Source organism: Halyomorpha halys, unplaced genomic scaffold (genome assembly GCF_000696795.3).
Source record: "Halyomorpha halys isolate HHAL.00 unplaced genomic scaffold, Hhal_1.1 Scaffold389.1, whole genome shotgun sequence".
In the NCBI taxonomy this organism is placed as follows: Eukaryota; Metazoa; Arthropoda; class Insecta; order Hemiptera; family Pentatomidae; genus Halyomorpha; species Halyomorpha halys.
In genome coordinates this window covers 544572-568525 of record NW_027109532.1, presented here as the reverse complement: position 1 = coordinate 568525, position 23954 = coordinate 544572, and the positions used below count along the sequence as shown (strand labels likewise).

Below are 23954 nucleotides of genomic sequence, written 5' to 3'. Positions count from 1 at the left end.
TATTAAAATAGTTTAGTTTTTTTTCAGTTTTTCGCTTATAAATAAAATCCATTATAATTTTAAAATTATAATTAGGTTTATAAAGATAAACATTCTAAAAAAAATTTAAAAAGTCAAAATTTCCTAAAATATCCGAATATTAATTTTAATTTTCTAGAGCGTACTATAAACATATCCTAGACAATGAAGGTTCAAAAAAGATTTTTTAGGAAAAAATCTTGAAAGTTTTTTTCTCAAAGGTTTATAATATATCGTTTGGGGAGCTGATTTCGAATTTCATGTTAGCCATCTCGTGCCAATTTGTTTTTAGGTTATTTAACGAAAACTAAAAATAAATTGGAACTTCTTTCGCCCATAACCAGAAAAAATGAGGATTTGATGACATTAAAAATTCTTTAAAAATTAAGTTAACCAATATTTCCTACAAAATACTTTTTTAGGAAGATAAACATTCAATACAAAATTTCCAACAATAATTAAATATTAACTTTTAAATTAAATATCAAATTTTTAATAGCCACCAATTTCATAACGAAAACTAGAAAAAAAAAAAAAAAAAACCTGTGGCGATAATAATTCTTTACACATTGAAGTAGTCAAACTTTCCTACACAATCCTTTTTAACAATCTATACAAAATTTAGGAAATCAAAATTTCCTGCAATATTCATATATTAAATTTAATTTTTGGCTAATCATGCTGGAGAACAAATTTCAGGTTTGCTATCTTGCTAGTCGCCGGTTTCATTACGAAAACACAAAAGAAAAATGACAATAAACATTTTATAAAAATTAAAGAAGTCAAAATTTCCTGCATAATCCTTTTTTTACGAAGATAAACATTTATTAAATATAATTCCTTCATATAATTTTTGCCTAATCTGAAATTCTACTAGAGTGGGCTATAAAAAGTCTATTAAATTTATCTATTATATCTTTAATGTCTGAAACTGTAAAAAATGTAATAGTTTAATATATTTTTGCATTAAAGAGTCAAAATTAATCCAAATGAATTTTTTGATGTTCAGGGTACGACATTGTGACCACATATATTTTTCGAGGAAAATATTTTTTGGTAAATTTTTAATATACAGAACATCTAGTTTTCCTACAACTTAATGTTTAATATCATGCTACTGAAATTAAGCTTCCTTGCTAATTTTTCACATCATATTTTTTTTTAATTTTCAACCCTAATAATGAAAAATGTATTTTATTAGTTCAAAGATTTTCATAAACATAGTAGTCTGTTTTCCGTACCAACTATAATTCTCATTACCTTTCCCCACAATTAGAAATAAAATGTATCAGATATGGTGTGAAATAAAAATTTTGTCAACTAAATTTGATGTAAGGAATTTAAAATTGAATAGTAGATATTTAAACAGTAATTTAAGTTGAAAATTACACTTATAATTGAGATCAATTAAATAAAACGGATCACATCTTTCTAATCGAGCCAATTGTTTTATCCAGTTTTCCTCAATTACATTAAAGCTATTTTCCTTATAGTTCAAGAGCCATGAGGAAAAATGGCACTTTTTTTTATTATATTTAATATAATTATATAGGGTTGACAACATTAACAATACAATTGAATAGCATTCCATTAAATATATGAGAGAAAATATATTTGGGATTATTGAAAACCATTCCCAAATTCATTTAATTTCGGTAATTGTGGCCAGAGTATATTTTTTTTCATTGATACTATCCTACTAATGAGCATATGAAGAAAACATGATGATAACATATGAAGAAAATTGATCATGATAAAATAAATTTGTTGACTGTTTCATTATGAAAATACGAAATAATTTCAGACTGAATCAAGTGAAATTTAAAACGAATGAAAAGATCATCTAAAATTAATCTTTTACAAATTTGAGTACACAGCTTCTGCTTAAAATAAAATAGCATGCAAATTGTCTTTTTTATAACAATTAAGATTATGCCACAAATTATTCAAACGGTAAAAAACAACAAAAAATTTAAATATTAATTATAAAAAATAATGCTATGTTGCCATAACGGTCCTTTTAAAAAAATTAAGTGTAATTTCCAACTTAGAAATATACTCTTCTACACACAAAAATGATTGTAGCCCATTCGTTTCATATGTACGTACATATGACAAAATTTGATTTATTTTCAATGGGTAAAACCGATAAGAAAATTAAAATGTGTTGAAATTAAAGCCATTTAATAAATCATAAATTGATTCGGAAGCATAGATTTATTCAACTTACCTTATTTTTCTTCTGTATCAGCCGTATTTCGAAGGTCTTCTAGAGAGAATACTCTAAGTACAAGAGTTTAGGATCTTGTACGCTGTTTGAATGAAATTCATACGACGTTTCACCCAGCCCCTGGTTTTATCAAAACATAACACGATTGGTATATTTGTTAAGTAATGCTAATTTTAAACTAAAAGTAGGAAATAATATCTGTTCCAATAGCATATTTGTAACTACGAACTAATTTTGTAAAAGTCACATTCAATTAAGAGGTTAAATATCAATTTAATTGGTTACTAATTTTTATGAAGGCAATTCAGAGAAAATAAGAATCATGAATAAAAAAAAATATTTATACAATTTTCCACAAATTTCAAACTTTTTAATGAATATGTACATACATAAATATTATAAAGCAAAATCGTCAATAATTTCTTGCCATAGGAAATATGTTGAATTGAAAGTATTCAAAAGCTATATGCGCTTATATATATATATATATATATATATATAAGAATATATATATATTCTTTTTTAATGATAAATCAAACGACGTGACAATGAGCTTCTGAAGATCAACTATAACCATATTAAGCGCGGCACTGCTTTACTTAATGCGACCTAAAAAGTGAGTAGGCGCTTGGTTTTGACAGGAATTTGGGTTTGGCAGTGACTTGAATTGAGTAAAATGAAGTAGGTCTGGAACCGTTGTTCTCTTTGATAATCGATTCACTCCAGATAATATTTGGAGTTGGACAGTGAAGACTGTCAGAACAAGACCTAATTTAACAAACCATCCAACTTGTGGACCAAGTATAAGACATCATGCTATAGGCTAGCGCGGTGGCCAATCACGACGTATCTATTGACCCTCCCAAGAAAAGACCTAAATTCTCACCCAGTTTTTATTGGTGATTATCAATTATTTATGTCCATCGCCAAAGGTATGGAAGTGGAGGATAAAGAGGAGGATGGACGTAACATGAGTAAACCAAGGAAGTTCCAAATGGTGAGGGATAATCAGGAAAATGGAATTGTGTCCAGGAACATTTCATACGGTCATTTAGGAGGAGGAAGGAAAAATATTTCAGCACTTGGTGTATCAAGACATTGATTTCAGATGATGATGTTACGAATTCATTCACGAAATGCGGAAGGTCGTGAAGAATGGTCGCCAAGCTAGGTTCACCTCATCAGTGAACAAAAACCAATTAATGAGTCACGTATAAGTTAGTGATTGAATCATATCCATCCTCATTCTTATATTTGGCAGTATAATTAGTTATATGTTATGTAATAATGAGGGTAGGCTATTATTGGAATGTTAAACAGAAACCTATTCTCCTTAATAGTTAATTAATAACCAACCGGTCATCATGTCGCCAATTTAGTCATCGTCGTTACTGACTAACACAAAACTGCATTGACGTGGAAGAGAAAGCACATCCCACGCCAACATCTTAGAGACTAATCAAATAGAAATGGTAGGTACTCATAACAGTTTTTAAAGTATAACAATTAGTAGTTGATCTTCCAATAACCACTTTGGAAATTTCTTAATAGAATTAAAACTGGCAACTTAAAGAGATAATATTGTTAATTAAGAATAATCAATCAGAAACTCTAGGTTGTCTCATAAACTCCTATTTATGAAGCCTTCAAAACGTAAGTAGTGTAACTTCACTTTTATTAACATTTGGGGTAATGCTTGAAATGAACTCCGAATAAGTTAAACTACTACTATACATACTACATACTATATACGTATACACGTAGTACATAAAATGGTGACGTAACTCCTAGTTGCATAATATAACTATGCAGACAGCAGTATAATACATCACTTAATATCGAAAGTGTTGTATCGGTAAATGATTTTATATAAATATAATATATACACTAAAACTACTTTTTTATATCTCAAATTTATAAAATGACATCAACATGACCCTCTCTCTAAAATATTATTTTTTAAAGCAAGACAAAAAGAAAATACAAATCATATAATATAAGTGTCTTTCAATTTAATTGCATAACTTAAAAAGCACCTGGACACTTATAACTTTACACTTATAAAAGGGGAAAATTGTTGTTATAATTCTAGAACTTAAAACTACTGTTCTATTAAAAGTCCTAATGTTTTAAAACAGTGTTTAATGGACTTACATCACTTTTGCTTTAAATGGCTCATATATAATCTGCTTAAGACTGATGCAATGTTTTCATTTGACTGTTGACATAGAACCAACAGGATTGCATTAATACGGATTTATAAATGAATCATAAACTTAAATTGAAGGAGCTTAAGTTTTTTAAAGTCCACTATAAATATTTATATCGTTTAATTCCACAAAATTATTTTATTTCGATGAAATAGTCGTTTACTTAATACTTAATGACGGTTCAGGATTCGAATTTCGATCCCAATTATATAAAGGAAATTGCCTCTTAGGTGAATTACATCGCCAGCAATTTAGCAATGTTACCCATTTCGTAGATTCTTTGACGTTATTTTAGAGGTTAAAAGTTTACTTTGATAAATCAATCAAAATTTCATCGATGTTTACTTTCCCTGATCTTGAAATAGCACAAAAGAAAAATCTCTGTTACATGACACGCAACAGTACATATTTAACAAAAATGAATTCGATATGTAGATTTGATGAGCAATGGTGATTTGTAATAGAAATTATGATTAAGAGTAATGACATAATTAATTTTTATGACGATTTAATATTGCCAAATCTAAATAAAAACACGATCATTTATTTAACACAGTCATATTTGAGATGCCTTTTCTATTTCGTCTAACCATACATACAAATTCGCTTTTATTATTGTAAAAACAGGCTAAAATTATTAAAATATATATGTATTTAGGGGAAAAAATGCATCAAAAATAAAACAATATTCAGAAAATAGGTAGTGTAACATAGTTTACACGTGTCAAAATTTCAATACTGCCATATTTTTTTCATTTGTCTAATATAATAATTATATTGCACTAATAACAGAATAATGATGAATTCTTTCGGCAATTGTTTCCTTCTTTTTTCATTTATTTTTGTTTTTTACAAGGAACAACAAAGTCTTGGATTTGCAAAATAGTAGGGGGGGGGGAGGGAGTTTACAGAATTGAAGAGGCACTTAGAAATGCTTCTATGTCACCTCTCAGATGACTCGTAACTACTAAAGTGCAATCAAGTACGAAAAAGAGACAGAAATAACTGTCAAAATGTGTTGAAAATTCCTTAACAAAGCCTCAAGTCTCCCAAACAGCCTGTGATTTACTCGTCAACGTTTCCCTTATTCAGGCATCATTATGGCTTAAAATAAATAAGATGGCATAAATTCAAACCATAGATAGCACGCCCTACGTCTAGAGCAAAATAGCTAAGTATATGTTTAACTATTTTGGGGTAGTGTACTATCAAGTCCAATATGGTATTTCTAGATTTCATCAAATTCATCCCCCTAACCCCTTAGCACAATCCGCAGATACAATCCCTATAACGGCACTCCCTCCGAGACCTTTAGTAAATTTGCTGTTAGAATTCTGGTAATGGCCAGCTTCTCCAGCCAAGTCCTGAGCATATGAGGCTCTCGTGCCCTCACCTACTCTCCACTGAATTTTAGTTCCAGTGACGTGGCTGGGATAGAAGCGCTGAGATCTCTTGTTACCCTGATTTACCTTCAACCTGAGGACAGTAAATCCTTGCAGTGCCCAGGCTGAATGTAAATATTGTATATAGGTGCAAATGTGTGTCAGATTTATTTTATTTTGACTTGAGCTTACTTTTTTATGTTATGTATAAATTATCATGTTATATTATTTCTCTGTATATTATGATAATTCCATTTTTATTTTAATTTTAACACAGTATGCATTATACTGTACGAATACATACATAAAACAAAATTTTTATTGCCCTCAATTTAGGTTACTTGTCTTATTATTCTTGTATAAAATAATTATTAATTCTAAAATTAATAATACAATACAATGAATTAAACAAAAAATGAAAAAAAAAATATATACTTTTGATAAGGGTTGTTGTTATTTATTATTATTTATTTATTATTGTATTATTATTATTTTATTTATTATTGTAGTTATTTATTATTTTTCACTAATATGAGAGACATAAGGCTCGATATTGGATTTTTCGAATAATATCATCAGATATTTTTTTAAAGCACGATAAATATTTAGCATTATAATGTTACCTATAAAATTGCTTCTATGAGTCACAGTTTATTTAGTTAGTAACAACGTTATTTAACTCCTTAAAAAAATTACCACTGGATAGCTATAAATAACTAGTTATTTATATTTATACTGCAATCTGAATTATTTTCGACATTTATAGTAAGTGTATTATATCACTTATTTATTAATGAAGATCCCCTGTTTTTTTTTTGTTTTTTTTTTTTATAAAATCGTTATTTAATCTAAAACTACAGTTTTTTTTCAGATTCCGACAATAAAAGCACTTACTAGACAAACAGTCTAAACTTCCAATTCAGTACAAAAGACTGTTCTACCCAACTATAACAGGGCCTATCTGGACATATAGAGTCGAGCTTTATGGCTCCACTAAACCTGCGATTCTTCTCCATCCAATCCGAAATACTTCGTAAAATCCTCAATGCTCCTTACTTTGCCTCAAATAATATCATACATAAAGACCTTAATGTTGCATATGTAACCGATCTAGCCCGAACCAGATATCATTCCTTCCATTATATACTCCCTAATCACCCAAACCCACTAGTTTCTAACTTTGCTTCCTCATCCATTCCATACAATCCTCCAAGGTGCCTGAAAATAAGATGGCCTCAAGACCTTCTAATATGAAAAGGTTTTTGCATGCCTGTATCACTCTATTATAAACTTAAATCAAGTTTACTAAATGTATTATTATGTACAGTTTTTGTTGTGCAAAAAAGTAAGTTGCTATGTTTTGGCATTACGTCGTTTCGAGTGCGTATGTTCTTTGACTAGACTGAGAACAGGACACTCAAGAGTCACTCGTTTCTAGCTCATTACAAAGGAGATGGCACCGAAATTAAGTACGATAATAACAGTATGACAATTAGCCACATCTTTCAGCAATGCTCATACTTTACGTCACAACTCAGCCGTTTTGAATTGAAACCTGCCATATCACCAGCCCTTAGAAACGTTAACAAAAAAAAAAAATAGAATTGGTATTTAAATTTTTAAAAAGTACCACCAATGGGTGGTTCCTTCCCAATATTTTCAAGTGTATATGAAACATACTACATATTTACCTATTGTATTATTTTGTACAGTTGTAAATTACATTAAATAAATAATTAAAAAAAAATTTTTAAATGTAGAAAAATGATAAAAAAACGTAAGAGATTCATCCCATGTATAATTTTGGAAAAATCATATCAGAAATTACTTTTTGCTTTCTTTGGTGTATACAACTGAAATAAAATGGTTAATTAAATAATATCAGAAATTAATAAGAATTAAACAACGTTGATGATCAAGGAAGTTTGATACAATAAAATAAAACGAACAAATTAAAACATTATTACAGGGTTTTTTAATAGACTGACATTAATAATAATATTATTTAATTTTCTATGTCGTCAAATTCCTAATTAGTTAACAATTTATAATGAAGTTCATACTGGAAAGTAAACCCAGCAGTCAGTACTGAATTGATTACAGGGTAAATATAAATGGTTTTGAAAATAGCGATTGAAATAGACGTTACTTTATATGAAGCGTGGTGAATCAGTAGAAGGCGCTTCCTTCAACTTCTATCATTACAATTTACACGGATACTATTTTAAGCTGTTTTGTCTGCGTCAGAAAAATAAGCAACTATTTCCGACGACAATACTTCACAGATCCGATAAAGAAACTGCAGAGCATTTTATCTTATTAAAACTTCAATTCGGGTCAGCTGCTTTTCAGTTCTAACAAAAGTTTCCACCTCCCACGTAAAGACTTTCGAGATACTAAACCTAAAACGGAAAGTAGAAGAGTTCCGTTGATGCGATTCGATATGGATCTTGACGGGCATTGTTGGGCTGCCGGACAAAAACTGCGAGTATCTAGGGCTCGCCGATGCCGGTTTAGCGATTAAAACAGTTTTAACTTGACCGCCGAATCTGAAGAAATATGCAGCGAACGAAAAAGAACGAGTGGAACGGTTCAGATGTCTTCTTTATGATTCAAGGACAAAGATTATTCGAGTGTTGCAACTGCTGTTACAATGCCGACGTAATACCAGAACCTAGCGCGAGCCTCTTCTACAACCGAGATGATTCGTTCTGGTCAGACCAGCATTTCATGTAAACGAAAAAAAAAAACATCTCGTGCCCGTATTACAAACTTCCACTTATATAAAAATGCATTTTGTATGGTTTTTCAGGGTGAAAATAACGAATATGGACTTTTTTTCATAGGGTTCTAGAGGGAACCTCGACTAGGTTTTTTTTTGTATTTATTTATTGATATTTACAACTGTATAAAAAAATACAACAAGTAAATTTGATCATAATGACATAATGATATGATACAGGATGTAGAGAAACTACCCAGTAGTGGAACTCTAAAAACAGTTTACAATATAAGGTCACGAGGCCATCTTCTTTTCAGGCGCCTCGGAGGATTGCCAGGAATGAAAGAGAAAACAAGGTTAGAAACTGGTGGGTTTGGGTGGTTAGGGACTTTATTATGGAAGGAATAATATCGGGTTCGGGCTAGATCGGTTACATAAGGAACATTTAGGTCTTTATGGATGGTTTTATTAGTAACAAAATAAGGAGCATTGAGGATTTTACGAAGGATTTTGGATTGTAAAGATTGGATACGAGAGGAATTCGAAGGTTTAGTGGCGCCCCAATCGACTAGGTTTAATTTAATTTTATATAATAATGTGAACCGTAACAACTCATGAAGGATCAGGGGTGCAATACTTTATAAGGAATTACTGTTACTAGACCAACGGTTGTGCAAAGAGGTGAATTGGTCAGAATCACGTTTGACCGCCAGATTTTTACCCATTTCATGAGGCTGAGTATATCCCGCAGAGTTGACTCATAGTTAAGGTAACAGAATTAATAATTATCTGCAGTATAATTTAAGCCATATAATTTATACTATATAAGGAAGTACTGTTACTAGACCAACGGTTGTACAAGGAGGTGATTTGGTCAGAATCACACTCGACCGCAAGATTTTCTACTAAACAGTACTAACAAAGCACTGCACCCTTAACCCTTCATTGGTTGTAGCGGTACAGATTTTAATTTTGATTACGTTACTGACGTAGTGTAACAGGTCTCTTCAGATATATGATTGGAATATACTTATTTGTGTTTCATTGACCGCACCCCCAACCATCGTCTCCTCATTTATGATTGGAATAATTCACATTTCTCAAAAGTGCTCTTTTTCATTATTTAATAAAGCTATTTTGAGCTTGGAGGAGCTCCCAGAGGTGGAAGGAGGAGGAGCAATGTTGTGATTCAGACAGAAGAACGCTTTGATTCTCTAAAACTGCTATGACCTGGAGGTGGAAGTCGCATCATGATGTGGAAACTTAGAGTGATTCGGTCATTGCCGGTCATCCACTGTCACTATAGCCACCATTGCCGTCACTCAACCAGTCATAGTCCAGCAAATGGCAAGTCCCTTTTAGTAATGATCCTTTGGTTGCCAGTGAACACCAACTGCTTGCAATGGATATTACCAAGATCTGTCTAACAAAGTTGTAAGTTACTCCATTTGCGAACCCCATCCAACCTAATGCAATTTTAATGAAATAGCCATTAATTTAAACAAAATTCACCTATGTATTATAACTACATTTAGAACTATAAAGATATGTCCAAGAAAAATGGGTATATTTCGTCTACAACCTGGTTATTCCACTTTTCAAGTGGGCTTAGTTACCCATTTTCGAAAAGATGAAAACAATTATTACAATATACAACACTTAATGGAGAAATGGTATATTTTCTATTATGTTGGATTTATAGATATCTTATTGTTGAGACATATTTAAGTAATAAAAAAAAAAATACAATCTCTTGAACAATGCTAGCACAAGGAGGTGATCTTCACTCTCAACTCACCCTTCAGGTTCACGTTTAACTGCAAGGGTCTTCCAAAAAAAAACTGAACAGAGGGCTCCCAAACCCAAAGGGTTGACTCACGCCAACAATAACAAAATAAATAATTATCTGCCACAGCCGGATTTGGACTTGGGCCTGGGAGATATTTGCGCTTTAATCAGTTAAAAATATGTATCGCTATCTATTACCTCACATAAATTTTCTTGACTCCTTTTCTTATTGTTTAAAATTTTTTCACAAATTAAAAAATAAAGTATTTTGAGATCTCCATGGTCCAAATAACCGAGTCAAACAAAGTGGTCTGTCTGTGTTTCGAAAACAGCCTAGCTCAAAAACGTAGTCATGTAAAACTGAAACATATTTAGGGCATATTTATGCCAGGGATATTTCAGGATTTTTTTTGTTAAATTCGGGACCCGGGTTCGAGTCCGGCTAAGACAGGTAACTATATTCTGTTAATTGTAGCTGTTAGGCAGTCCTGTGGGTTCAGGATCCCGGAGGGATGGTCCTCAGCCTAGTTAAGTGGGTATCTTTAATTGAGTATAAATCTGGCGGTTGAGCGTGATTCTAACCAAATCATCTCCTTGTATAACCGTCGTTCTAAAAACAATGTTTCTTAAAAAAGTACGGAACCCATTGCCTATCATGGGTCTTAGTGGGGCGAAGCGTTGGTTAACATTAAATAAATTTTGTACCTTTATTGACCGCCACCCAGAGGAAGGGAGTGGATGGACTACTGACTCCAAGGACCTGGATTAGAATCCGTCTATGGCAGATAATTATTATCTGTTACATGTAGCCGTTGAGTCAGCCTTGTGGGTTATGGAGCCCTTTCGGGTTCACTCAGCCTCATGAAATGGATAAAAATTTGACGGTAGAGCGGAACTCTGACCAAATAACATTGCACAACCGTTGGTCTGCTTCTTAAGTTGTAGCGGTACATACTCAATTTTTTTTTAATCTAGCAGATGATGTATTTGGCACATGATCCAATGTTCAGAGGGCAGCAGAATGATATGAATCCATAAATATGAAGCATGATATGAAGCCATAAATATTAAATAAGAATAGTTAATTACTTAATTAATTAACAAATCAAATTATCGTGCTGATATTCGGTCATTTCTCAAGAACCATCCCAGTTACTTATATTGTATTAAAAAATAATTGAAAATGGAAATTTTTATCAAATCTGTTATAGGGAACTAGTATTTGTTTTTATTAACCTGGTTCGCTTGAGTAACGAATGCTATGGATTCAATATAGTTTTACGATAAGGTTCTGCGAACATTTTGATCGAAAATATAATATTGCTGCCTGGCAGGCAGGGATAGATACGCTAAGCTAGCATCTCAGTTTTATCGGACTGGCAAAGTGGTTGAATCGGAGTGAAGCACGGACTCTCAGCTGTTTCCCAGTCGTAAACATATTTGAGGAATGGGCGTTGAACCTGTGTTTGCATAACTAGAGAGGAATGAACAATTGCACAATAAATGTTCTCTCTGTGGCCCTTGTAGACTTCGTGAGTAAACGAATTTAACAGTTGGCTGCTAAAAATGCACTTTTGTTTGTGATATAACAAAACTTAACTACGACGGTTACATCATGGCTAAATCAGGCTACTTCGATCTGGAGGAACAACTGTTAACCTTCTAACCTATTAGGTATGGACTATCTGCTTGAGTTTTAGTTAAGTCTTTAGCAGGTGCTTATAATTATAGAAGCACATAGGGACATAGGCACGTGAAATGTTATTGAAGAGTGGATAGTAATAAACGGTAAAGAAATAATGTGATGAGGAGGGAACGTGTTAAAAGCCTCTGTATGTAGGCCTAAGTATTTTACGGTTCTAAAAGTGCTTTAGAAGTGTCTTTGTAACCGTTCCTAGATCGTTAAAAGTGGTTTTGGAATACGAAACGGCTTTAATAGTAAAAATTTTGTGTGGATTGCGCATCAGACAAATTTCACTTACTAATATAATCTAAAATACGTATTATAATACGTAGTATAAGATAGAGTGAAATAGAGGTGAAAGTAACCAATATCAACTTTTTCCTTTCTAAGAATAACAGTTTGACAAAAATAGCGAAGCTGTGTGCATATGAATGCGATCAGAAAAGAAAGTGTGGTCTCAGTATTTTTCGATTCCAATATCTGTCTCTATTTTTCATTTTTTTCTCCTTTAATTATTCATCTAATTTTTCGAAATTTCACATTTATGTATTGTTTATTATTGTTAACCATAAGAATTGGTAAATAACTAAAAATTCATATAAAAAAAAATTAAAGGTATTTTATAAGACGATATTTTTTTAAAAAAATTGTCATTTTATCCCTGATAGACTATTTCAATATAATTATATAAATATCAAAATTAGACCAAAAGCAGAAATTAGAAAACACAGAATACAAAATTTCCAGAACTTAACAGAAAACTTAAATACCAGTGACAAATCATTATGGAGAACTACTAAAAAGCTACTAAAATACAAATCCTTTAACTATCCACTTCTCACTGAAAATAAGACTTGGACAAGATCAGATGAAGAAAAAACTCAAATGTTCGGCGAACACCTCTTCAAAACTTTTAACCCCATCCTGATATCCTTAATTCAACCCATCTTGAACATGTTGAAGCAGTGATTACAAATCCATTTGGAGTGGACCCTTCCTCCAAATGACACATGTATACTGTCTGTAAACAACGACCCAACTAATGCATCAGAAACACTACAAACACACATAACATCTATTGAAGAATGATGTCAAAACTGGAGAATCAAAATAAATCCTGACAAATCCCATCAGATCATCTTTACTCTCCTTCGTAAACCTCTACCCTCCTGTCCTACAGTATCCTTTCTAAACACTCCACTAACGCCTGTTGAACAGATTCGATACTTAGGACTCCATCTTGAAAAGAGACTTACTTGGAATACACACACAAGACTGAAACGATAAGAAACTGCTCGTAGATTCCGATTGCTACAACACTTACTTAAAAAACGCTCTAAACTTCCTATTCACTACAAAAAATTAGTATACACTACGATAATCAGACCAATTCGGACAGAATCCCAGCTCTGGGGCTCTACCAAGCCATCAAATTCCTCCCGTATCCAATCCTAACAATCCAAAATCCTTGATGCTCCTTATAACGTTACAAATAAACTCATCCAAAAAGACCTAACATCCCATTCGTTGGAGATTTGGCCCAAAACAGATAAGCGTCTTTTTATCCCACCTAACCCATTAATTCTTAATCTTTCAACCTTAACAATCCCTGATAACCCTCCAAGTCGTCTGAAAAGAAGATGGCCACGGGACCTTCTAATTTAAATTAATGCTTGAAGTAACACCAATGGGTGGTTCCTTCCCAAAATTTTCAAGTGTAAATGAAACACACAACATATTTACTTATTTTATTGATTACTTGTACAGTTGTAAATCACATTAAATAAAAAAATAAAATATAATTTCAATAAAATTGGTATTTTAGGGTTTCTCAGAGTGGGACTAACGGATTTTTACTTGGTTTCTGCCAAGACTTCAACAGTTTAACAAAAGATAACGAAGCCGATATTACATATAAATTCAATCAGAAGTGATCGGACGTTCTCGGATTATTCGGACCATTTTTCCTCTTATCTTTTTTAAATTATTCATTAAATTCTTAAATATTTTGTATTCACCCCTTTTTCATTATTGCTCACGATGAAAATTGGTTTTGTTTTTCAAATAAGGGAAATTAGAGGTACTTCAGATTTTTTTTTTTATAAAGTTCCTCATTTAAGCCCTCTTAGGCCTTTTCAATGAGGATAAGAGCTATCTAGTATTGAAAATCATTTAATTTTACATTAATTAATCGAGTTTAATCAAAAGCATTTCAACCGATTTTGCAAAAAAAAATCCTAAAAATTAACTTTCTGAAGTTTTTTGATCGATTTTAACGAAAATATGTCTGTTACATTCCAGACATACGCGTGCCCTAAATATGTAATTTTATCAATAAACTTATAATTTTGTGTTATTTGAACTCAAGGAACTTCTAAACGTGCATTTCTGTCGAAATCTCCATTAAGTTTTATGGCGTTTTACGCTAGAACTCTGAAATAGATCTTGTAGTAATCTATTGTTATGTTAATTGCCATGTTCCGAAATAGATAAAAAATATTTTTTATTTATTTATTGCTTTTTACGCTCTTTAAATACCAATTATTACCTAGCAACCTGTTTTTAAATACTTGTTACCTCATTTCCTATTCCTATCTTATTAACGTCCTTCAGAAAGCCACTTATTTCTTCTCCCAATTCGTCGTCAAACTATCCCATTGATATAAATAATGTTTATTCAACCAAGAGCAAATACTCATTGCTTGTGTTAAACAAACCCTGCAACAAAGGTTACTATTCATAGAATATGGATTCTGCAACGAATCCAATATCCAATAACAGTATTAGAAGACCAAGTGCTTACAGGTGCTTGTTTAAGGCTGCACTATTATTGGAGTTTGAGTAGGCGGGTTGCAGAAACCTAAACAGGTTTTATGAGCTGTATGGTATAAGAAGAGCGAAATTAAAATTTCTTCAGCCCTCTAAGATAATCTAAGAGGGCTAGTTATAGATAGGTTTCAGTATCTGTCAGTAGCAAAATGAATTTTTTAAATAAAGAGAATTTTTTTGGCAATCATAAATTCTCATAGTTTCGAAATAAAATGATCTATATATAAATTTTGTTTAGATAAATGTATATACTAAATTTACCCTAATATATTTTTTTCTTTTTGACCGTACGCCATATTTCCATTAATACTTCATCAAAACCAATTAGTAAACCATCTATTGGTGATTACCTTCACCGCTAAAGGCGAAAAGTAAATTCAAATATATGATATTTACATACATACTTCAACTCTTAATTGAAAATGGCGCCCGATTAGAGGTTTCATTCGCTGATATCTCGGTAATTTATTTGGAAAGAGGGAAATGGGAAGCGTTTCGGAATCAAAGTCTTAAATAAAAAGTAAAAACAGAAAAGAAGGAAAACGAAAATGTGAATATTAAATTTTAACTAATGAAAGAGTTGGCCAATTTGTTTTTAATGTTTCATCCCATGATGTCTGTGTAGCAAATAAAGTTCCCTTGGAGATGCTGCGCAGTAGTCGAAAAACATTTTATTGTTTTAATATCTTTTGTTCTGTAGGGTCTCGGTCTACTATAATGTTCTATTGATGACATTAACATTAAATTAATACATATCATCGAAAGCCCCGTATGCATTTATTGTATAAAATATTTGAATTAAATTCACGATCTAGTCAAAAAAAATATTTTAAAGAACTTTTCTGATGAAAATATGCTTTAATAAGAAACGTATTTCTTCTAAGGTCACAATCTTCTTTGTGGATGTTTTGCAACAAAACATATATATAGAATGATGACAACTATAATTGATATTTGTTACACATTTTCAAAAAAATATACCTTTTATTACTGTATATTATTAATAAATGCTTGGATTTATTTTATTCCACATATTTTAAGCATTCGGTGACTGACGGCATGTATGATGCAAATTATCAGCATGGGCCAACTAGTGCAATGTACACTTATAGGAGCATTCTGTATACAGCCCTGACAATTACCAAAAACTTAATAAAGATCAAGGTTAAATAAAATTTCCTATATAATATTCGGGGCTACTTTATTTTATTGTTGTTGTTGTTGTTGTCTGGGGCTTAAGGGCGTAAAACCCTGAGGTCATCAACGCCCATATTTTTTATTTTATTGTTATTGTAACTTTATTTATTTATTTTTTAAAAAATAAAGATAGCCTAAAATCATTTAATTACTTTCGTGCATAAATATATTGTGTTCAGTCATTCCATATTGAAATATTCATAGATTATACATCAATATATACAATATATATTTTTAAAATCAAAATAATATTGTTGATAAGTGAGTGATAATATTGCAAAGATAATTTTTAATTAAAAGTTTTTAAATTAAATGAAAAAGTGAAAAAATAGGTAATTAAACATAAGATAAGGCACTCTTATTAATAAATTAATAAGTTTTCCTATCGTTTATTGTTCCATTGTTTAATCTGATTTTATTAGACCATGTCAGAATAGCTATCAAACAATTTCAATAGTTGGATATGGTGTGAATTTATAGTTAAGGTATGCTAATTTAATTATTAATAATGTTTTTAAGATTGTTAGTAATGAGTGTTTGATAAAGGCTGTTATTTGATAGATTGTCCTTGAGAATGGCCGAAACGTTGGACATTTGAAGTATTAATAAAGATTGTTAAGACTTAATTGGATAGAATTTAATTTATTTAAACAATAAAACCAGTCTTGAAAAAGTAATAGAAAGGAGATTGAGGTTAAATGAAGTTTCCTATATAGCATTCGGAGCTGCTTTATTTTATTGTTTGTTACTTTATTTTTTTATTATTATTTTTTTTACATTGGTTGTTTAAAACAATTTAATTTCTCTCCTGCATCAATATATTGAGTTAAGTCATTCCACATTGAAATATTCATAGATTATACATCAATATATATTTTTAAAAGCAAAATTAAAAAAATAGGAGCGTGCTATTTATGTAATGGTGTTAAATCAACTTCCCCATATCAAAATATTTGTTACTAATTGTTATTGTTAGTGTTTAGTAACAGTTAGTATGTTTAAATTATTTATACAAGTATAATTAAAATATATAAGTAAAATAAGATGTAACACACTTTATTAATAAATGTTTCTAGATTCTAACCTTGTTTTTAAATTTTAATCTTTGATAGTTTAAAGTTTTTTTTTTCAAAATCTAACAACAGTGTGATCAATAATAAATGTGTTGAACATAAATGGCCAAGTGTGTAAATTGATACGTTGATAATCCTTAGGATGTGAGTGGGGTTTGGTTCAAATCGTGTAGCTTAATATACACCAGGTTCGTAACACTATTATAGGTATATACAGCTGAGGTGTATAATTTCACTGCGGCCGGTTGCTAGTCTGGTCGAAGCAACGAGTTTAGCTTCAAGGTTACGTCTCAGCCACGTTTCGATTTTCCATTGCACAGTCGACGATTACGATTCGTGATTCATATAAATGTATATGTATGAGTATTATAACATGAAAAACAAACAAACAAGAAAAAAAAAACAAGAACAGTTTGACTTTGGAAATGCAAAAATACATTTGAACATTAAATAGGGTGATTCTTTCCTCAGTAAGATTTTGCAATACCAAAAGCTTGTTTATTATCAATCAAATAATAAAATTATTAGTCAGGATTAAATGTTAAATATCTACTCCCCAAATACGCTGGCAAAGGCACTTTGAACACATGTTTTTATTTAATATCATTTCGTTTTAATTGCATTTTGAATTGATGTGAATTTAAAAGAAATATTCATGTAATAACTAGTAAAAATTACATATGTGAATTTATATTTCGACTTGTGCCATAGGTTATATATTACAAATCACAGATCATACATCAATATGATGACAAATCTCTAAATGTTGAAAGACTGTCACCAAATAATCATTCTGAAATGCATATTAATAAAATTCAGAATCAGTGCTGTTTAAAAAGTATTATAATTCCTTGATGTGCCAGTTAATATTCCAAGGCAAAAAAAAAAAAAAAAAAGCGAATCAAAATAAAAAGCAAAAAAAAATAAATAAGAAGTTACTGAGGAAAAATCGAATTTTCAAACTATTAAAAAACAAAACAAAAAAAAAATTTATTGTCATACAGTTCAAATGAGATAAACACATCAATAATATCTTCGGTCACAACCTGATCATTAATCAGTTAGTTGTAGGATTATCGGTCTCATAGTTTTTTTTTTATAAGTTATGTATTAAGCATTACTCAATCAAGTTAATCTTTTTAACAGACAGTTATTGATGGTGTTCACCGCTCTCACAGGCAAATGAAATTGGTCAACGTACCCTTTAAAAATGGAAATGAACTCTAGAGATAATAGAGAGAGCCTGGTCGATATGTCACTGAGGTGGGGTTCACTTGTCGCTACACTAAGCCCAGGAGGAGCCGATAAACACAACAGTTACTCCCAACTCAACTGTGATGTGGAACCGGTAAACGGGCCAGAGGGTTCGGTCGTACTGTCCACAGGCCCTGGTCCCCGGGCCCGAGGTGGGGGTACCCCCACCAGTTTGTAACACTGCCACACCAGCCTCGTACACTATTGTACACTGAGTCCTACACTCTTGCTCCAGGGGTCACTGAAACCATACTAAAAATAGACTCCTACACCATCCTTAAGGATCGTTTGAAGGACCCTGACAGTTGTAGCATAACAACCACTTAGCGAGTAGACTCGTTTTCAATGACCGCTTGCTTGCTGAAAACCGAAGAATCGATCGTGCCAAAGTATTCTCTATGCGCATTGAAGTCGGCAAATGTTATATTGAGAAGCCAAATTCGCTTTTTACACTATGAAATAAGCATGCTATTAGATATGCTCCGTAGCTCTCCTCTTTATCATGATATTACCTTCACGTGCTACGGGGTGTATATATAGCTTATGGGTTGGCGGACTTAATTAAATATTAAAAAGAATAAAACGTGGAATTGAAAATACACCCGTGATAGTAAAATGAAAACAGATGTATCGATTCCTATAATCCTATATATATGTTATTGCCAGAGGGAGTTAAATATTAAGTATATTAACTAAACTTTCCGACTATAACTTTCCCTGCCAATTTATCTATTTATATATATATCCTCGTAAACAAAAAAATATCTGTAACACACAAAAGACATACTAAATTCTTCTTGTTGTAACCAAATTTTGAGTTTTCAAAATAGCTTAATCTTTTATAATGATATTTACTGACACAGGTGGGAATCGAACCCACAATCATCTGAATCAAGCTCTCTGGGACCCATTCCCAAACGTGCTCAGCAACAGGATCATCTCAAACAAACTTTGCACAAAGTTTTGCACAACAGCAATAAAATAAAAGTAGGTGAGAAAAAAATTAGGAATCGTTATTAAAAGGGACATTAACAAACTTAATTCTTAGTTCAATATTTCAATTAATGTTTTGAGAAGAACAGTAATCAGCCTGTTGAGAAAGGCTTTCCCAACAAATACAAATGCCTCATTCTTTGAATTTTCTTAGATAAGAATAATATAAATATTCTTAAAATTAAAAATAGATGTAAAATATGAACAAATGTACATAAATTTATACTTAAAAAACAAACTAGCAACAGTTTACATTAAAAACTAAAAATAATCGGTTTATTGTTTATACTTTTAGTTATTCTTTGATCGCTATGAAATGTACTATCGAAGCAAACAATTTTTTTTTTTACCTTAGTAATGTAGATTAAAGATTTATTATTTTATTGTTATTACTATTCCAACGCCTTCAGCATTTTATTGGAATTGCGTACAAAAATATATTTATTGTAATTAATAAAATATACAAAAATTATATTTTTGTGGCCAGGAAGGAAAGAAATATGCATATCACTACATTTTAAAAACCACTGTGCTTAGGCAAAAAGTTAACAAAAAACATGAAATAAAATAAAATAAATTTAAGAAACAATCATTGTTAGATAATATTGTCTAAAATGGAAAAAAAAAAGAAATAACTTGAAGTTTTATTTTTCTTTATGTCCGTTAAAGAATTCCCTTCACTTGTACTCGTAGTGTATCAGATTGGAGGAGATGGTTCTATTTCCTATTTCATGTATCAGAAGTGGTTTCATCAACAGCATTGGTCCTTGATATCTTCTTGTCTCACTTTGAAACCTAACTCAAAACATTATATATATACAACCAATCCTGAGTATGCAGTTGTAGTATAAAAAACTAGTTTTATTTTAGATTTAACTAAAAAAAAAAAAAAATGGAGAGAAATACTTTATTTATTATATTTGGTAATGTTGTCCAAATTTATCGGTTTGTTACTTACACAGAATGCCTATCAATCATATAGAACCTATCAATAATATTATACATTCACCTTTATGAAAATTATTCCGTATTGTTTAATGCAGAAATACAAAAAAATAAATTATATGAACTGTTCTAGATAACCGTTCATGATAAAATAACATTTTAAATTGAATTATCTAAAAAATATGACAAACAGCTAAAGAGATTAAAGTTTCATCATTTCGCCATACCTAAAAATAGGACTTAAAAAAAAAGTAAGACAAATAATGATTGTTATAAACTATAACGCCGAGGAATGTGTTGGTTCAAATAAATAAAAATCAGGCTAAATAAGCTTTATATATGTGGATAATGAGACCAATTATTTCGAATTTATTTTCTCTAATTTAAAAAACTAATCAATTATTTTTTATGTTTTCTACGATGTATGTTACAGTAAATCGCAAAGTAATATAAGTCAAATTGATTAAAACTTCTCCCTTTCTATAAATTGCAACCTAACCCAACTAACACCTTTGCTCTGCAGGTTTAACCATGTCATTTTATTTAAATAATGAAAATAAATTTTACAAACCTGTGTAAAAAATGGACTCATTGTTAAAATATTTTAAAGTAAAAAAAACAAAATGGAGGGAGAGATTATATGGACAATTTCAGAAGAAAGATGCTTAACCTACTACGCATAGATTTTCCACCTTAACGTATACCTCAAATTTAAGATTATCATGTTACCAGTGATGCGGCGAGAGGGATGCGCTGGGATCTTTCGAGCTCTGCTCTACCCCTCACACGTGGGGGATAGAGTGGGCTCAGGGACCCTCAGGTCGATTGTGTAAATATTAGGGGTATTCATGATGTTGTGTTAAATGTTATATGTTTTACCATGTTAAATGTTATAACTATAGGATTGTGAGCAGCCCTATTTGAAGTCATGTTAAACGTTAAATGCATAAGAGTCCCTAGCGGATTTTCTCAGCAACTTGTTGTATAAGCCTTTATGTTTATAACCTTCCTTCCAGACCCTCATGTTATTGTTTACTTCAGTTTTGATTTAAGTAATTAATTAAAACATGCCTAGAGTGAGTGAAAAGTGGAATTTGTGTGAAAGTTTAGCTTATGAGTGTCTTATTGATCTTCAAACTTGTGAAGAAGAGAATGAAGATGAGCTAATTGACAACTGTATTGAAAGTCACAACAACTAATATGGCGGCGATCTCAACTGGTCTATTGTGTGACGTCATTCTCGATTTAACTGACCAAGTAACAGACTCTCAGCCATGTTAAATGTTATTTCGTTTTACCACGGCAAAAGAAGGCAATTTTTTTCGATTTAACACGAGTTTTTCCCTTTAACACGCTTTAACATAGATCATGAATACCCCTATTGTATATTAGAGTGTAAATGTGACTAGAGACTATATTATTTTATTTATTTATTCTTCATACAGATAGTTTGATTATGTTCATTTTGTTTATTCTTTTGTTTGTATATATTTTAAGAGAGTTTTTTTTTTATTTATTTATTTTATTTTTATTTTAGTATGTATGAGATCATCCATCACTATTACCTATTGCCCACAATTGTGCGGCAGATTGTAATATCTATCAATAAATAAAAAGTATTATTTAAAAAAAAAAAAAAGACTATCATGTAAGTTTATTATAGAATACGAATTGCTTATATTTAAAAAAAAAATAAAATCAGATATAAGATATGATCCAATCTACTGATATGTGTTTTTAAATTTAAATTTAAAAATGTTTTATGAATGTATCTCAAGTTACATATCTAAAACTACGAGTTTCTGTTAGCATATTATATATTTACGTATCAGTTTATTGTGGACGCGAACGAAAACACCTAAAGAAAATAGACAAAAACACATACATTTCGGCTAGTTTGAGTTTTGAATATTCTTAGCCGGATAAGTGGGATATTTCTGTATTAGGAATAATTATTAATTTAGAATAGTGAAAAAAAATTATCTGATATTAACTAATTAAAATACAACCTAAATCATATCAATTAATTAAAATGAAATTTTCAGATGTCAAATACAATCTAAATTCTATTAATTAATTACAATAAAATTATCAGATATTGACTAATTAAAAGACAATGTTAGTTATGTTAACTATATGCCCTTGATTATTTTTTTAAATTCCATTATTTCAGAATTTATTAATGTTCCATTTTATTTTATTTATATATTAACATAACCACGACAGTATGAAAAAATCTATTTTGTTGATTGTTTGCAATAATAACTTTTTTTTAAAATTACAAATAAGAATAATTATAAAAATAATATACAACTCATTATTTATTGTACGTAACTTTTAAACCTTATCACTGTAGATCACTGTATTTCGGAGGATTTGTTCATCCAATTTTAGTTTATAAAAGTAACTCAGCTTGGAAAATTTGCATAGACTGCTAATAACCCCTGTATGGATAGATGTTTATTCAGAACCTGGTAATAACCAGGGAAAAGTTTAAAATCGAGTTCTTTATATGCTAATGTAATCGATTGTTGTCCAACTATTGAAGTCGATAATATATTTTGTAAACCAATTTAAATTGCATTTTAACGAGTCTGCTTTTGAGACTATCTCTCTTTTTTTTTTCTTTTTTTTTTTTAATTTTAATGGGTTTTGTTTGTAATTTTTCATAGGATTCAGAAAAAATACAAACAAAACTTATTAAAAAAAATAAATAAAAATTCTGAAACCTACATTCGTTAAAATGCGCTGCAAATTGGATTTTTTACTAATGTAGGTTTTTTTATTTATTTTATTTTATTTTTTTTTATCAAAAAAGAATATTCTAAACCACATAAAGTATGTGTTCATTTGTTTAAATAAATGGTTGTACGACATTTTAATTTTATTTTATTTAAATTTATTTTAATTAATTTTCCTAGTTCAAAATAGTGTTTATTGAAATTAAAATATTATATTGAGTTTGATATTATAATGTGTTAAAAAAAAAAAATCTGTACATGAAGGATCTGTGGTACAGTATTTTGTAAGGAAGTATGACTGCTAGACGGTTGTGCATGGAGGAGGTTTGGAGGATCTAATGTTTTGACTCACAGTTACTGAAAAAATAAATATTTGTCACAGGCGGATTCGAAACCGGGTTCTCGGAGTTAGTAGCACAGTGTATAGTACAACTGAGTCACCTCCCTCCATATAAAATATTTTCTTTATTCATTTATTGAAATTTACTACTATATTTACATAAAAATACATCTAAATTTAAATTTGATGTAAGGTCATAATGGTTTGATACAGGCATGTAGAGAAACCATTGATAGCTCTCTAATAATATTTCTACATTAGAGGGTCTCGAGGTCATCTTTTTTTCAGGTGCCTCAGAGGATTGCCAAGAATGGAAGAGGAAGTAAGGTTTGAAACTAATGGGTTTGGGTGGTTAGGGAGCTTATAATGGAACATTAAGGTCTTTATGAATGATTTTATTTGTGAACAAGTAAGGAGCATTGAGGATTTTGGGTTGTAATGATTGGATACGAGAGGAATTATAAAATATTACAATAGCTAAATCTTAACCTATTTGTATAATCATACTTTCACGATGTTATTTTATTTTTTCATGCAATTTAAGATTA

At 30.6% G+C, this 23954-nt stretch overlaps 1 protein-coding gene across 14 annotated transcripts in view; it reads right to left on the bottom strand.

Annotated features, from left to right (window-relative positions):
- The window catches only part of PMCA (plasma membrane calcium-transporting ATPase 3), a 728428-nt gene that overhangs the window by 405376 nt on the left and 299098 nt on the right, over positions 1-23954 (bottom strand). For 10 of the 14 annotated variants that reach the window (XR_010843530.1, XM_067047717.1, XM_067047719.1 and 7 more), the window contains exon 1: positions 18335-18515. The exons of 1 other annotated variant lie outside the window; for it this stretch is intronic. The gene's annotated coding sequence lies outside the window, so the exon portion shown is untranslated. Of the gene's footprint in view, positions 1-2248; positions 2369-18334; positions 18517-23954 lie in introns of those variants that run through there. 3 more of the 14 variants (XM_067047713.1, XM_067047715.1, XM_067047709.1) reach the window with 2 other exon arrangements.